Genomic DNA, 17,179 nt, shown 5'->3' on the forward strand with positions numbered 1-17,179 from the left:
CAAACGGATACCATAATACTTACTTTGCTGCACCTTATTATAAAAGTCCGTAAAAATTTGCAGCCATATCCGCCCAGTAGTTTCCAAGAAAAAGTGGAACAGACAGACTAAGAGAAATGTATTTTTATTTTATTTTAATATCTTTTTTGTTAAATACACCTGCTTGTCTTCAAGTCTAACGTAAACAAGTTTTTTTGTTTTTTTTTTACATAGGCATAATCACTTATCAAGGCCAGGAGGCCACTCAAGGATAAGGATTAAAGAGTGTACAGTAGAAATTGGACAATATAGTAATCGTTAGTCATGGAGATTTGGTAAATTTGTTAACTTTTATGGAACGGCTCATCAAGAACTTGTTTACGTTAGACTTGAAGACAACCATATTGTAGAAAGCTGGAAAACGGAAGACAATTCCATAGGTGTGCAGTTCTAAGAAAGGAGCTTTGCTCATGGAATCTACATTTAGGTTTAGGTACAGATAAAGAGTAGGGGAAATTAGTGTTTTCTGCTAGACGAGTGTTTATTGTGAAAGTTCGGCAAACAATAGATTCTTGATGAACCGTCCCCCTAAGGAATCGAATTAAAAAATTCCCACTACTTATGTTTACTACGCTATAATCACATTTACAAATGTATACCCATTAATCCTTATCCTCAAGTGGCCTCCGGGCCTTGATAAGTGGTGATTCCTGTGTAAAAAAAAAAAAAAAGAAAGGTTTTTAGATTTGCAATGCTTGAGAAATAAAGAAGAACTTGAATTGAACACTCGACATGATTGATACAATGAATGGGCAACTTTCTCCAAGTAATTCTATCTCTTGTAATAACCTTAATTAGCAAACTCCACCAGACTAGATGGAATATGGTAAGACCAAGAAACCACAGGATATACTGTGTCTGTTTTGCAAAATTTCTTAATGAAATCTGATCAGATATACTCTTTGCACTCATAAAGAAATATAAAATTGTCTGTGGGATATATATATATATATATATATATATATATATATATATATATATATATATATATGCTGATGACACCACACTCTATAACAGACACAACAGGAAAACAAATGAACATATATCAAAAGAAATGGCAAAAACACTAGAGAATGACCTCCAATCTGTAGTGGAATGGGGACATAAATGGATGGTCACATTCAATGCTGCCAAGACTAAACTGGTTTCCTTCAATAATTACAAGAAACCTTCTCTACCACCAATAGCAATGGCCAAAGACTCTTTATCTGAAAGTACATCTTTTAAACTCCTCGGCCGAACGTTCACAGGAAACATGAGTTGGAACAATTACACTGAGAGTATTGCCAAGACCGCTGTGAAGAAGGTAGGTTCTCTCTACCGTGCTAGAAAACTAACACCCGAAAGTATCCTGTACCTATATAAGGCCACCATTCGCCCATGTATGGAGTATTGTTGTCATATTTGGGCTGGTGCTAGTCTCTCGCTCCTAGACAAGGTTCAAAAAAGAGTCGCCAACCTGATAGGTCCTGAACTGTCATCTAAGCTTCAGTCTCTGTTCCATCAACGAAATGTTGCATCCCTCAGCCTGTTCTACAAGTACCTTAATGGTGAATGCTCTGACGAACTGCAAGCACTTGTACCCCCTCGACGTGAATACCCTAGACAAGCAGCTAAATCCCACCCCTTCACAGTTGAGATCCCTAGATGTAAGAGAGCTTTCTACTCCAATTGTTGTTTCCCCAGAACTGCTAGACTTTGGAACTCCCGGATCCCTGCTTCCCCAACTGTACTGACATTCAGAAGTTCAAGTGTGACGTGAGCAGACATCTTACTGCCCGACTCCCTACATAGTACTCCTGTAGCTTATGTCCCTGATAGTAGCCCCCTACATCAAAGTGGCAACGTGCCTTTGGGGTGAGAATGTAATTAAAAAAAAATAAATTAAATAAGATTTAACGACATTAAAAACATTATTTTTTTTTACTCGCGTTCATCCCAAACAACGCGTTAAGTATCGCGCCAATTCTGAACGATTGCGGTTATAAATCCAGTCGGCAAAGAATCAATGCACGGTTTTGAGCGTTGAGTCATTTTTAACATAAGGCATATTGCCACTTGGATGTAAGGAGCTACTATTTTTTCTTTTTTTTTTACATAGGAATTGCCGCCTATCCGGGCCCGGAGGACACTCGAAGATAAGGGTTATTGAGTGTACAGTAGTCAATTGTACAATACTGTAGTAATCGTTAGTAGTGGAAATTTGGTAAATTGGATTACTTAAGGAGACTGTCCAACAAGAATTTGTTTACATTGGACTTGAAGACGACCATATTGTAGCCAGTTGGAAAGCAGGAAAACGGAACAGAGTTCCACAGGCGTGCAATTCTAAGAAAGGAGCTTTATTCATGGAATCTACTATTTGGGACCATGTCTTAAAAAAGATTAACAAGATGTTGGTTTACATTACATTTAAAATTCTGCATATCAGTACAGTCAGGGAAGCAGGTAGTAGGAAGGGAATTCCAAAGTCTAGCTGATCAAGGAAAGAAACTATTACAGTAGAAATTTTTCTGGCATATATGAACCTCAGCAGTGAAGGGGTGCGATTTTGTTGCTTGTGGGTTTGTTACTAGACTAGATGAATTGTCCTGGAATCCACTAAGACCAAGCAACCACAAGAACTAAATACTATAACATAGTTACATAGGTCAGCGGAGGAAAATTAAGTCTATTTTTTTATTACTTCTTTATTAATTCAACGTTTGAGCGATAAAATAGAATTTCAATTGAACACTTGACGATTGCAGATTAATACTGATTGATACAGTAAATGGTCAACCTTCTCCAAGTGATTCTATCTTAAGTAATAACCTTAATTTGGATATGCTACCAGATTAGATGAATATCAGCCACAACCAGCCTGTCCCCAACATCTCTATCAAAAATGTTGATTTCACAAGGATGACCTCCAATCTGTAGTGGAATGGGGACATAAATGGATGGTCACATTCAATGCTGCCAAGACTAAACTGGTTTCCTTAAATAATTACAAGAAAACTTCTCTGCCACCAATAGCAATGGCCAGTGACTCTGTCTGAGAGTACATCTTTCAAACTGCTTGGCCTAACGTTCACAGGAAACATGAGTTGGAACAATTATATTGAAAACATTGCCAGGGCCGCTGCGAAAAAGGTAGGCTCTCTCTACCATGCTAGAAAACTACTGACACCTGAAAGTATAGTGTACCTCTATAAGGCCACCATTCTCCCATGTATGGAGTATTGTTGTCACATTTGGGCTGGTGCATCTGCTACTAGTCTCTCGCTCCTAGACAAGGTTCAAAAAATTCGCCAATCTGATAGGCCCTGAACTCGCATCTAAGCTTCTCTGTCCCATCGACGAAACGTTGCATCCCTCTGCCTTTTCTACAAGTATTTTAATGGTGAATGCTCTGACGAACTGCAGACACTTGTGCCCTCACGACGTAGACACCCTCAACAAACCTGACAGGCAACTAAATCCCACCCCCACACAGTAGAGATCCCTAGATGTAAAAGATTTTTCTACTCCAGTAGTTTCTTCCCCAGAACTGCTAGACTCTGGAATTCCATTCCAGGTTCCTACTTCCCTAACTGTACTGATATGCAGAAGTTCAAGTGGAACGTGAACCGACATCTTGCTGCCCAAATCCCTATATATGTAATAATAAAAAAAAAGAAAATTCATGATAATCAGGTTTTATCTTTAGTTGACTTTTCACAGCTAAATATTTTTGTTTACCAGCCAAATACAAAAGTTACTAGCCAAAACGTGACTTTTGGAATATGGCATCTTTGTTTTGTGATGAGTGTGTACATTATAGAGATTTGCTCTGCATTTTTTTTTTTAAATAAGTGTAATTAAATATGCTCGTAATTTTATGTTAAGATTTGAACGTAGAGACATTCAAAATTTTTCAGCTGTTTTGTTTAATCAGCCTTCGTTAAAAAAATTATTAAACTTATTGTTTAAATAATTTGACTTTGCTCATTTTATTTATAAAAACAAAATCGTTGGAAAGACATTTTTACACTCGCCAATAAGCTTAGGAAGATTGTCAGTGAAAAAAACATGGTCGATGAAAAGTCAATTAAAAATAAAGATGATTCGTGGACGAATCCAAAAGTGCTCCTGAGAATTATGGAGTTTTATTCATATTTTTGATTTGGATATAAAAAAGATTATATGGAAAATCCAAAAATTAAAAGAGAATCATAAATGTCTCTGTTGCATTTAATATTTGCTTGAATGAGAAAATGCCGCCTAAATATACTAATTATTATATATATATATATATATATATATATATATATATATATATATATATATTAGTCCTCGTGCAAAAGAGCAGGACACAAAATGTTTTAAATAATAGTAATAGAATAACAGTCTTTCGCTGGCGAGGACTACTATTGAGCGTAACCAGTTATACACTCCTTTTGAAATTTTCATCTCTATTTTTCTCGTAATCTACTGAATATTTTTAACGAAACCTATACGAAATATGTTCCTTATTAAATTTTAAGGATTTTCTATTCTGAAAGAAGTTTAAAAAAATTTAATCTGAAAAAGTTATTTTAAAGTTTTTGTTAAAAAAATTCAGATTTTCTCATTATGCAGACATGTATGACAAAGAGGGAGTTGCAAAAAAGAGTTGTGGTTTGAGGAGAAATACAAACTGAAACAGAGAGAATATTCAGACCTGTAATAATACAAAGAGAGGGTTGCAAAAATGAGTTGTGGTGTGAGGAGAAATACAAACTGAAATAGACAGTAGGAGAGTTTTTATAAGTACATGCAAAACCACATTCATTTTTTTTTTAAATCAAATTAATAAATTAAATAAAATATAATCCTAAAAAGATACCATACAAGTTAGAAAAGCATTTCATCAAAGGCATAAAAATTGTTAAACAAGATGTTTTATAGGCTTTAAAAATAAAAGTACAAGATTCAATGTGAAATTTATTTATCTTCAAAGTGCACTTTTATACATTTTACAAAGTAAGGTATAAAAATTTAATACCTTACTTTGTAAAATGTATACAAGTGCACTTTGAAGATAAATAAATTTCAAATTGAATCTTGTACCTTTATTTTTAGAGCCTATAAAACGTCTTGTTTAACAATTTTCATGCCTTGGACGAAATGCTTTTCTAACTTGTATATATTATTCCTCTGGCCTTCGTCAGAGTAACCACGACAGGATAGTTAGTATTGGAGATAAGCATTTTATTATTTCTAGTCACCACTTTGAAAAAAAATCACTTGTAAATGTGACTGTTTCAGTCGCAAAGCAAAGCCCTGATAATATAGACTATAGAATCCCAAAGTTTGTAAAGATGTTTTTGCAAAAATATTTTTAAAACATTAAAAAATGTTTTTTAAATATTCAATTTTTTATAATGAAAAGCATTAGTGTTAAAAGAAGTCTAAAATTATAAAAAAAATCTTAAGAAAATTTGTTCCTTTGGTTATTGCTCTTTCTGGGGTGCCTCAACTCTATTTGATCCAAAAGATGATTGATAAAATTTTCCACTAAAATCTGGTTGGTTGTTTTTGTTTTACGGCATATCAACCCTTTTCGGAGTATTTAATGCCGAATCCAAAGATTTTGAAGAAAATTTTTTCATAGAATATATTTGTTGTTTTCAAGTTGGTTTCTATTTAACCCATAGTTGGGACCCAAACAGGTACTACCACTCCCGGTCAGAGTGGACCTGGGAGCAATGGCAATTAAAGGGTGGCTCCACACTCCTCAAAGCCCGCAAGCTGGAGCCTCACCACTGGATATAGTTTAAGGTCATATCCAGGACCCTAAAATCTGGAGACAGAAATAAAGAAATAAGATATTGGTATACTGAAGATTATTCCACCCGAATGGATCAGAGGGAGTACAAATTGCAAATATTCATTTAACATTAAAATAGTCAATGCATTGCTAAAAAATTGTGATGAACAGGTCTGAGCAACCCCGACTTCTATAGAGTTATATTATTGAATTAGTTTGGATTTATTTTGGAGATGAGTAAATTGTATATATATTTTTTTTAATTATTTGGACTATTATCCTTATCTTTTAGTTGTTTTTCACAACGTTTTGGGCAATTATTCCTCTGGTCTTTGTTAGGCACAACAGAATGGGAATGTTGAATGCTAACATCATCCACAGCAATTGCTGCATTCAATATCTGTTGTCATCTCCCCACGGTCTGGTCAATAAATCCTTTGACTGGCTTTGGGTAGGATCGAAACTGCTACCTCTAGACAATGCTCACCTGGAATCATAGATATTCCACAACTCTATTCACTGCACCACGAGCCCCGAAGAGCAAGCAAGGTTGGATTTTTTGGTCTTATGAACCCAATTGTTCTTTTCTTTTTTTTTTTTTTCTAACATGGAGGTCACCACTTATCAAGGCCCGGAAGCCACTCGGGGATAAGTGTTATTGCGTGTACAGTAATCAGTGGGATAGTATTGTAGTAATCATTAGTATTGGAGATTTGATAAAGTGCCTTACTTAAGGGGGCGGTTAATCAGGAATTTGTTTATGTTAGACTTGAAGACACCCAAGTTGTAGTCAGGTGGGAAACAGGCAAATGGAAAAGAATTCCACAGGCGTGCACTTCTAAGAAAGAAACTTTGTTCATGGAATCTATGTTTTTGTTCTTCCAATTGTTGGGTCCGTACCGATTGTTGTATCTATGGAGTTATCGTCTACTCATGATTTATACAGACACTTTACATTTTCTGATGGATGAACATTTGTATCTGTGGACATTTACGTCCTTAGAAAATTGCAAGAAGAACTCTATTGTTCATGTGGTGTTGCCATTTATCTGTAGCATGTCGTCACGGGTCATATCTCCCAGATTTCTCACTTGTCACATTCTATTTTCAAGGCAAGGTGTGATATAAGGCAAGAAGATGGACGAGCCAGCTCACATGGTTAGAAAAATAGCCAAGAACGAAGTTGTCAGAATTCTCCAGTGGGAGTGTCTCAGGTGATCATCAGCAATACGCCTCAAATACAGGTTATCCAGACAGAGCATAAAGCCACTTAATATAAGCAGCTAAAAAAAGTAAAAAAAGAAAATGATAAATGTTATATGCATAGATTCTAACCCAACAAACAGCAATTCTTCCCTCCTTGTCAGAAAATTCCCTTATGGTATGTGAGGACTAATGGATCAAATAATGGAAGTGAGATGAGGTTACCGGAAATTCTCCAAGACACCTGAAGTTGATCAAGTTTAAATTACAAGGGGCGTTTCATAAGTAATGGCTCCTATTCTTTTCTGTCTGAATGGATCAGATGACTGAACTTATGCTTTATTAATTTGAAATTTCCATCTCTCTGTTGCAGATATTAACAGTCTGAGACTCTAAGAAAGCAACCTCTGTCGTGGATGTGTGTCAGAAGCAGAGATGCATCATTGAATTCTTGGGAAAAGTGCATTGAGATTGGTGGTGACTGTAGAAAAATAAATTTTGGGGTACAAAGTTTGATGGTTTAAATAATATCATTTCTGTTTTCGCAGCTCTTCAACTTTTTTGGATTAAAAAAATGAGAAGTTTTACTTTTGGAAAAACTCTTGTGTGTGTGTATATGTATATTTATATATATATATATATATATATATATATGTGTGTGTGTATATATATATATATATGTATATATATATATATATATATATATATATAGGGTGACCCTACAAAAACGGGCCCCAACTCTAATTTTCTTTTTTTTTTTTTGTCCCTCAGTCCTCATTCAATGAGTGATTTTTTCTGACAAAGGGTGAAGAAAAAGCTGCTTAAAGGTCGGTAGTACTTGGTGACCAGTAGTCTGAGATGTCGGAAATTTTTCTGTCTCTGTCTGTCTTTGTGGCCATGTCGCTAGTAAGGGTGCTGGAGGTAAACGTTTTGTCTGGGCTGACATTATCCGCCTGATAGTCAGGGACCCGAACCTTGGATTAACCACTAAGGAGGCTGTCCTATCAGCAGGCGCAAAGTACTGGGACTGCTGTATTGCCATTTGGTGAGTGGATCTGGACCATGCAGTAGTCTCTGGTGGGGCCTCGCGATGCCATACTAGTGGGTAATTGTTACGGCTTTACCTTTTCGTATGCTACAAAAAAAAAAATTTCCTGTCTTTTTCTCTCTTACTTTCCCTCTCTGTACTGCTCTAACCAAGTATGCTGACCTATTCCACAAATCCCAAAACCTCAACATGAAATATCTCCAGAATAAAAACTTGATTAAACCTAGAACCTCATCTTCCAACGTACACTCCTACTACCAGGTCTCCTTCTCCAACATAAGGGGTCTACGTTCCAACCTTCCAGAGGTTGAAACCCAATTACAGGAGACGAAACCGAACATATTATTTCTAAGTGAAACTGGAATAGGGCCGACCACTTCCCTCGATGAGTTCATAATTAACGGATACTCAAATTTAACATCTAAATCTGACCCCCAAGATCGGCATGGAATATGTGCCTACATTAAGGATGGCTTCCCGTGTGGCAGGGATATCTCTAGAGAAGATCCTAATTTACCCATTATGTGCTTCAGGGTTGCACTTGCTAACACCACTGCATTTATATTTGCCCTCTATCGGCCCCACAACAGCGGAGTTACTATCTTTGAGAGCATATCTGAGAAAATAGACCACATACTATCTACACATCCTTCGGCTAACATCCACATCTGTGGTGACTTCAACGTCCATAATGTGGAATGGCTGACCCATTGAAATAAGACAGACGATGAGGGGAGGTTTTGTCATGATTTTGCCATTGCTTATGACCTCACTCAGATTGTTCGCGAACCCACCCGTGTGCCCGATACACTCGGTCAATATGCAAGCCTCCTAGACCTTTTTCTCTCAACTTCCCCTGAGCTATGTTCATGTTCCGTTCATTCTCCTCTAGGATCCTCCGACCACTCCGTAGTATCAGTTAAGATAAAAACGAAATGTAAGAAGTCCCCAGACGTACCCCTCCACCGTACTGTATACCGATACTCTATGGCTGACTGGGATAGCGTCCGTACATTCATATCTGATTTACCTCTGCACTCCATGTTTAAAAAGGAAGTGTCCTCTATAGTATCAGATCTGACCGAATGATTAATTGTAGGCATAGACCAATTCATACCATCTAAAAAATTCCAACAAAAACCTAACAGCCCGCCATGGTTCTCCCCTGAATGTGCCGCTGCTATCACGCACAGAAATCACTTTTTCCATAGCTACCAACGTAATAGATGCACTGAGACTAAAGCTGCTTTCAGGACTGCCAGCAACCACTGTAAAAGAGTAATAAAAAATGCAAGAGAGCTATATGCCCAGTCTGTTAAATCCAAGGTAGCTGATCAGCGGCTTGGTTCCCACCAGTTTTGGCAAATAACAAATAGGATCCTGAACAGGAGTGTGCATTCTATCCCAACCATGCTCAATGGACCAGACGTCATCTCGTCAGCATCAGACAAGGCCAAACTATTTGCAAAGACCTTTGTAGCTAATTCTACCCTATGCGACAAAGGCCATCAACTCCCCATATTTCCTCCTATAACACAGAACAAGCTAGGTAACATAAAAATATCCGTGCATGAGGTCGCCAAGCTAATCAAGAACCTAGATTCCAGTAAAGCAACTGGTCCTGATGGCATCCCAATTATAGTGTTAAAAAAGCTCCAACCAGAACTCGCTCCCATACTTACGGAACTATTTAAGCGCTGCCTTAAGGAAAAGTGCTTTCCGACTCCCGGGAAGACCTCATCAGTTTGTCCTGTATTTAAGAATTCAAGTGATAAGTCATCTCCCTCTCAGTACAGACCAATAAGTCTCCTGTGTGTTATGAGTAAGTTGCTGGAATCCATATTAAATAGAGAAATAGTCAACCACCTCAGCAGAAATAACCTTCTTAGTGACACACAATATGGTTTCTGCTCTGCAAGATCCACCGCAGATGTGCTGACGGTTATATCCCACAGAATTAGTGAATCTCATGACAAAGGCTTCCTTTCTAGGGCAATTGCTCTTGACATATCAAAGGCCTTCGACAAGGTATGGCATAAGGGTCTACTTCACAAGATTTCCAGCTACGGTATAACTGGAAATGTTTTCTCAATCATTAAATCATTTCTCTCCGATAGGTTCATAAGAGTAGTGGTAGATGGACAAAAATCGGAGACCTGCAATATAAATGCTGGAGTCCCTCAGGGGTCAATCCTGGGCCCAACTCTCTTCCTGATCTACATCAATGACTTCCCTAAACACATACTTAAATCATTCGTTGACATCTATGCTCATGACACGACCATCTACGGCAACACATCAAAGGCTGTAAATGAGAAAGTTCTCTCTTATCTCGAGCACGTGGTTCAGTAGGGGAAGATGTGGCTGGTTACCTTTAATGCATCCAAAACCAAACTCCTATCCTTACATCATCAACGCTCTGATCCCCATCTGGCATCAATTGTGATGGATGGCTCTCGTCTGGGTGAGGCCCTGTGTTTTGACAAGCTTCTGGTTTTGACCTTTACTCCTGATCTGAAATGGAACACGTACATCAAGTCTGTTGCCAAGGTCGCTGGAAAGATGGTGGGATCCTTCTACCGCTCCAGAAGATATCTCACTACTGATGCAATTCTCTATTTATATAAAAGCCAAGTACGTCCAAGGATGGAATACTGTTGCCATATCTGGGCAGGAGCTGCTAAAAACAGCTTATTCTGTCTTGACAGAGTACAAAATAGACTTTGTGGCTTAGTGGGGGATGCCCTTTTCTCTACCCTGCAACCTCTCTCCCACAGAAGAGACGTTGCGAGCCTATCCTTGTTTTATCGTTATTTCCATGGCAGGTGCTCGTCTGAACTCCAATCTCTGGTCCCCCCTCGCCAATCTTTCACGAAAAACACCCGTCTAGCTGAATCCACTGTGAAAAATTTCCCCCACTCTATATCTGTGCCTAAATCAAAATGCGGATTCCATGAACAAAGCTTCTTGTGTTCCATTTAAGATCAGGAGTAAAGGTCAAGCCCAGAAGCTTGTCAAAAGATGAGGCCTCCCCAAGACGAAAGCTAATCATTTCAACTGATGCCAGATGGGGATCATAGCGTTGATGATGTAAAGATAAAAACTTGGTTTTAGATCCATTAAAAGTAACAAGCCACCTCTTTCCCCATTGTACCACTATAGAAGTAAAGAGTAAATATCTTTAATCAAATAATGAATATTATTTTTATACTAGCTAGTAACGTCTTACACAGGCCTAAAAGCCACTCAAAGATAACTGTTAAGGAACAGCGGTTTGAAAGGAATGGAAAATGAGTTAAATGATAGAAATTTTATTAAGAAAAAAAAACATTCAAATTTGCTTACATTTTTCGGGGTCTCATAATCCTCATCTTCATGTTTCGGCCAACTGATCCTCTGGCCTTCTTTGGGTGATTAATCTTCTATCTACTCCTTCTTTATCAATTTTTTATATGTTTTCCTTTGTATTCTTGTATCTAAACTGTTCTACATCTACCCCTAACCCTAACCCCAAGAACTTCGATCCATTATTTCGTCAAAGCCTCCTGCTCTTCACACATGTTTCTATGCTGTCCATTGTTTCTTCTACTGTCATTATATCCCAGCATGCCTATCACGGCAATCAAGGTTGGATTTTATGGTCTTATGAATCCAATTTTGCATTCTGATCTTCTATTGCTGAGTATAGTGTTAGTTAATTTTTTTTTTAAAAAATTTGTGGGGGGGGGGATCCTTTGAGATGAGGCTTCCTTATTTGTTATTCATTCTTTTGTTATTCATTTCTTTTTTATCCTCATCTTTATCTTTTTATTGTTCCACCATCTTCTTCAGGTGATTAACCGCAATAATCCTCATCTTCATGTTTCGGCCAACTGATCCTCTGGCCTTCTTTGGGTCATTAATCTTCTGGTCTGTTTGGGTAGGATTGAAACCATTATTTTCAGACAGTGCTCAATTTCTTTCAAGTCCTTCTTTATCAATTTCATGTATGTTTTCCTTTGCATTCTCGTACGAACTGATTCTGATATCTAAACTGTTCTACATCTACCCCTAACCCTAACCCCAAGAACTTCGATCCATTATTTCGTCAAAGCCTCCTGTTCTTCACACATGTTTCTATGCTGTCCATTGTTTCTTCTACGGTCATTATATCCCAGCATGCCTATCACGGCGATCAAGGTTGTTTTGGCCAACTGATCTTACGTTGCTTAATTCATGCAAGATGGTCCAATAACAGTCTGAAGCGTTTTTTTTCCCAAGTTTAACCTAATTTTATTGTATATTGTCCTTCTAAAAAGTGTCCTCATGTCCAGGTTGTATTTTTGAAATTCACCAGCTGTGATAATCACACTTAGTAGCGTGTATTCCAAATTCAGCTGTAGCTATTCATTTCAACCTGAAATCATAAAAATTGATCAATTATCCCATAAGATTTATAGCAATAATATACTGCATTTTCAAGTCTATGACAATTTTAAAACATAAAACAAGTCTGGAAACTTATTGAAGGCATCTCATATATCCCAAGCAGCCATCGTGTTTATTCCTCCCTTCCTCATTTAACTTTTTTTTTATATATATCGCAGCCAACCCTCGTGTTATTCGATAGACTGGCTAAGGGAATACAACATTATGTATATTTCTGATTAACGGTTCGCCAGAGAATCTCCGATTCTTGCAATGTTCTGATATTTCTGTATTCTATAATCGATACGTTTTATCACGCAACTTTCAATACATCGAAGGTAATCGATAATTATGAACATAGATTTCTAATGAAAGTGGCATTAACACCTCAATCAATTTGATTTAAGGTGAGAAAACTTTCTGCACTAGAAAAGCCTCTATCTTTTATGTATGTGTTCCATTTAAGATTAGGAGTAAAGGTCAAGCCCAGAAGCTTGTCAAAACATGAGGCCTCCCCAAGACGAGAGCCATTCATTTCGATTGATGCCAGATGGGGATCAGAGCATTGATGATGTAAGGATAAAAGCTTGGTTTTAGATGCATTAAAATAACAAGCCACCTCATATTTGTTTCGGCCAACCTATGTTTCGGCCAACTGATCCTCTGGCCTCCTTTGGGTGATTAATCTTCTGGTCTGTTTGGATAGGATTGAAACCATTATTTTCAGATAGTGCTCACCTGGAACTACAGAGACCTAACGCTTCTATCTACTCCTTCTTTATCAATTTTTTATTATTATATGTTTTCCTTTGAATTCTCGTACGAACTGATTCTGATATCTAAACTGTTCTACATCTACCCCTAACCCTAACCCCAAGAACTTCGATCCATTATTTCGTCAAAGCCCCCTGTTCTTCACACATGTTTGTATGCTGTCCATTGTTTCTTCTACTGTCATTATATCCCAGCATGCCTATCACGGCAATCAAGGTTGGATTTTATGGCCTTATGAATCCAATTTTGCATTCTGATCTTCTATTGTTGAGAATAGTGTTAGTTCATTTAAAAAAAAAAAAAAATTTGTGGGGGGGGGATCCTTTGAGATGAGGCTTCCTTATTTTTTATTCATTCTTTTGTGGACTCTCATCCTCATCTTTATCTTTTTGTTGTTTCACCATCTTCTTCAGGTGATTAACCGCAACAACTATGAAGATGAGGATGAGAGTCCGCAAAATAATGGATACACAAATTATGAAGCCTCATCTCAAAGGATTTACCCCCCCCCCAAAAAAAAAAATTATAACAAGAGACGTGCGTTGAGAATGTCAGTGACTATGTAGAAAAATAAATTCTGGAGCAAAAAAGATCGCTCGTTTTTATGGCACCACTCCTGTCTTCGTAGCTCTTCAACTTTTTGAGTTTAAAAAATGAGGCTTTACAACAACATGCACTAAACGAACGATAGAGTTCAAAATAGACTTCGTAGCCTCGTAGGAGATGTCCTTTTCTCTTCCTTGCAACCTCTATCTCACAGAAGAGATGTTGCGAGTTTGTCTCTGATGTATCGTTATTTTCATGGAAAGTGTTCAACTGAGCTTCAATCTATGGTCCCCCCCCTCGCCAAACTTTCACAAGAAACACTCGTCTAGCTGTACACACTATCAATAATTCCCCCCACTCTTTATCTGTGCCTAAACCTAAACATAGATTCCATGAACAAAGCTTCTTTCTTAGAACTGCATGCCTGTGGAATTGTCTTCCGTTTTCCTGCTTTCCAGCTGACTACAATATGGTTGTCTTCAAGTCTAACATAAACAAGTTTTTGATGAGCCGTTCCATATAAGTTAACAAATTTACCGAATCTCCATTACTAACGGTTACTATATTGTCCAATTTCTACTGTACACTCTTTAACCCAGGATTGAACTCAGCACCTTTGGGTAACTGTAAACTTTGCTACAACGTCAAGGACCACTCAGCCATATGTCACTAGGACAATTCTTAGTTGATTTTTGTTAATGATAAACCTATGTTGTTATTCAAGGTCTTCTCTCTCTATCAGAGGTGTCCAAATTGCATTCAGCTCTATGCTTGGTTTGCTCAGTAGGTTGTTATGTCCGAGCATGTGAGCTGTTTCTTTAAGTTTTCTCACTTTCCAGTGGGTCTCTCTGTTTATTATTTTTACTTCATCCCATCCTATGTCCCAGAGCCTAGCTGGAGTCCGAACACGGTACCCCCGTAATAATAATAAAGGGTTGGGTTCAAGACTCCTAACAAACGGTTCCCCAGTTCGTTACAAAACACCTGATGAAGGCCGGAGGGCAGAACGGCCGAAACGTTGTGACTATAACAACCAAGATGAGGAAGTCAGTCCGACAATGTCAATCAATGGAAACACTTCATCTCAAAAATACAGACAATTACTATTGTCTTCATTTGTTTTAATAATTTGAGGAAATATAATTTGATGGATGTTTAGGTCATATTGCGATGCAATTTGCAATAAAATTCTGATTGTCGTTAGGTTTGTGGTAAGTGAAAACGTAGAAAAATATTCCATACCATAAATCTGAGCGTGTCCTCTAAGAACAAATCTAGCTTTGTACTGTTCAACGCCTGATGCAGTAGTCTTTTTTGTAAAGACCCATCTTGTAGAAATAACATGTTTATCTTTTGGGAGAGGTACTACCGTATAGGTATTATTCTCGGTCGAAGCTTCTATTTCTTTTTTCATGGTAATTTTCCATTTATCACAATGTTCTGAATTAATTGCTTCGTTAAAGCTTTTTGGCGTATTTTCCATGGCATAGCAATATTCGATTTAATGATCTTTTATATTGTCGACTACAAAAAAATCAGGTCACCTTCTATTTCTTTTGGGATATCTTTCGACTTTAACATCATCATCATCATCATCATCATCACAATCAGCAGCATCGTCATCATCATCATAATCATCATCATCATGGGCACTCTTGTCTCCGTCATCTTTATTGTCTTTGTTTGTTTTAATAACTTGAGGAAATATAATTCCATCCTCTTCATATGATGGGGTTTTGTCTTTAAAATTAAACGTGTCTGTGAATTTTACACATTGGATTCTTTTTATTTTATTTTTCTCTGAAAAAAATACTGAATTGGCTGGACTGTTTTTATCGCATCCAACAAATATACCTCTATCCATTTTCATATTTAATTTACTCTTTTTATCTATATATGCAAAACAAGTTGAATCAAATAAAGCATTTGGCTTAAATTTGTTTTTTTACCACAGGAAGCTTCATATGGGGTTTTCGATAGTGTTTTGTTAAAGCACCTGTTGCATATATAGGTAGCCGCCATGATTAAAAATTAAAAATAAACTAAAATGAATGTACAAAATGTTTAACGATTTGTAAAATTTTGACCCCTTCGTGACCCGTTAAAAACTATTTTAACCGACTAAAGACCCACAAAAGAATGGTCCATAAAAACTCCAATCATTTGAGGTTCCTAGCGCCGCTCTGTGACTTTTTGTTTCAGAGGAGATAGAGTTTGAAAATATGCAGACAGACAGAGTGAGTTTTATAAATTAGGTTGTCTTGAGATTTTTGTAAGAATATAATCAATTAACCTGGTGCTTATTCAAAATAGCGCTTATAATGAACATTTTTATGTAAAAACATGCAGGGAAGTCTTCCTGGTGTACGTACATATCACAGAATGAAGATAACATATTCCAAAAATCACATAAGTTGATCAAATTTGTTTTTATATTTGAGATAATCAAATTTTAAGACGAACTGAATGGAAGAAACGCTGGGCATAATGTTTAAATTTTGTCAATTTAATTTGACTCCAGGGATTTTATTTTAGGTGTGATGCCTCTGTTCAGTTTTGAAAGACAATGGATACGCCCTGTAAGAATAGCTTAAACCTAAACGTAGATTCCATGAAAAATCTTTTTTCATAGAACTACACACTCTGTTCTGTTTGCCTACTTTCCAACTGATTAGATTGAACTTTAAGACAACCATATTGTAAACAAGTTCTTGATGAGCCGTCCCCTTAATTATGATTAGATACAATGGTTATTCTTCAGTAACATTACTGACCGCAAGGAAGGTTGCAGAGTGGCAGTGGTGCGTGTGCAAAATAGCAGAGATATGAGTTCGTTTCGTCTCATGATCGCTTATTTTCTCATTGCATAGCTGTCTCCTTTTTATTGGGATGGATGACGTCAGAACATTCCTCTATGCCCTTTTTGTTTATTCTCTGAAATTCCCGGGAATTCTGCATCCCCCATTTTAAACTTCTTTAACATCATTCACTGCCCTGACTGACTTCCTGGGTCCAGCCTCTATTGACATCATCTCTGCAAGCCCAGACAGCCAACCATCTTCTCCAGAACCACCTCTGTCAGCTGCAACTCCATTTCCTATATAACAATAATATCCAATTATACGACAATATAAAATATGTTTACTTTTAAACTCCATGCATGTTATTATGTTTTCATGGACCTAAAATGAAAATATTCTCATAGAAGAGCTTGAATACATATGTCAATAGTTTAATTTTCGTGTCAACTGAAGCCAGTCACACTTCTACCCAGACCACCCGACATTGCCTGGACCATAATATCCAACACTATGTGATAATCTATCTATATATCTACAAAAGTGAACGTGTCTGTGTGTTTGTCTGTGCGTGTGTACATTTCCCTATGC

This window comes from Euprymna scolopes, chromosome 46, assembly GCF_053919585.1.
Source record: "Euprymna scolopes isolate OS-2025 chromosome 46, ASM5391958v1, whole genome shotgun sequence".
Classification (NCBI taxonomy): domain Eukaryota; kingdom Metazoa; phylum Mollusca; class Cephalopoda; order Sepiida; family Sepiolidae; genus Euprymna; species Euprymna scolopes.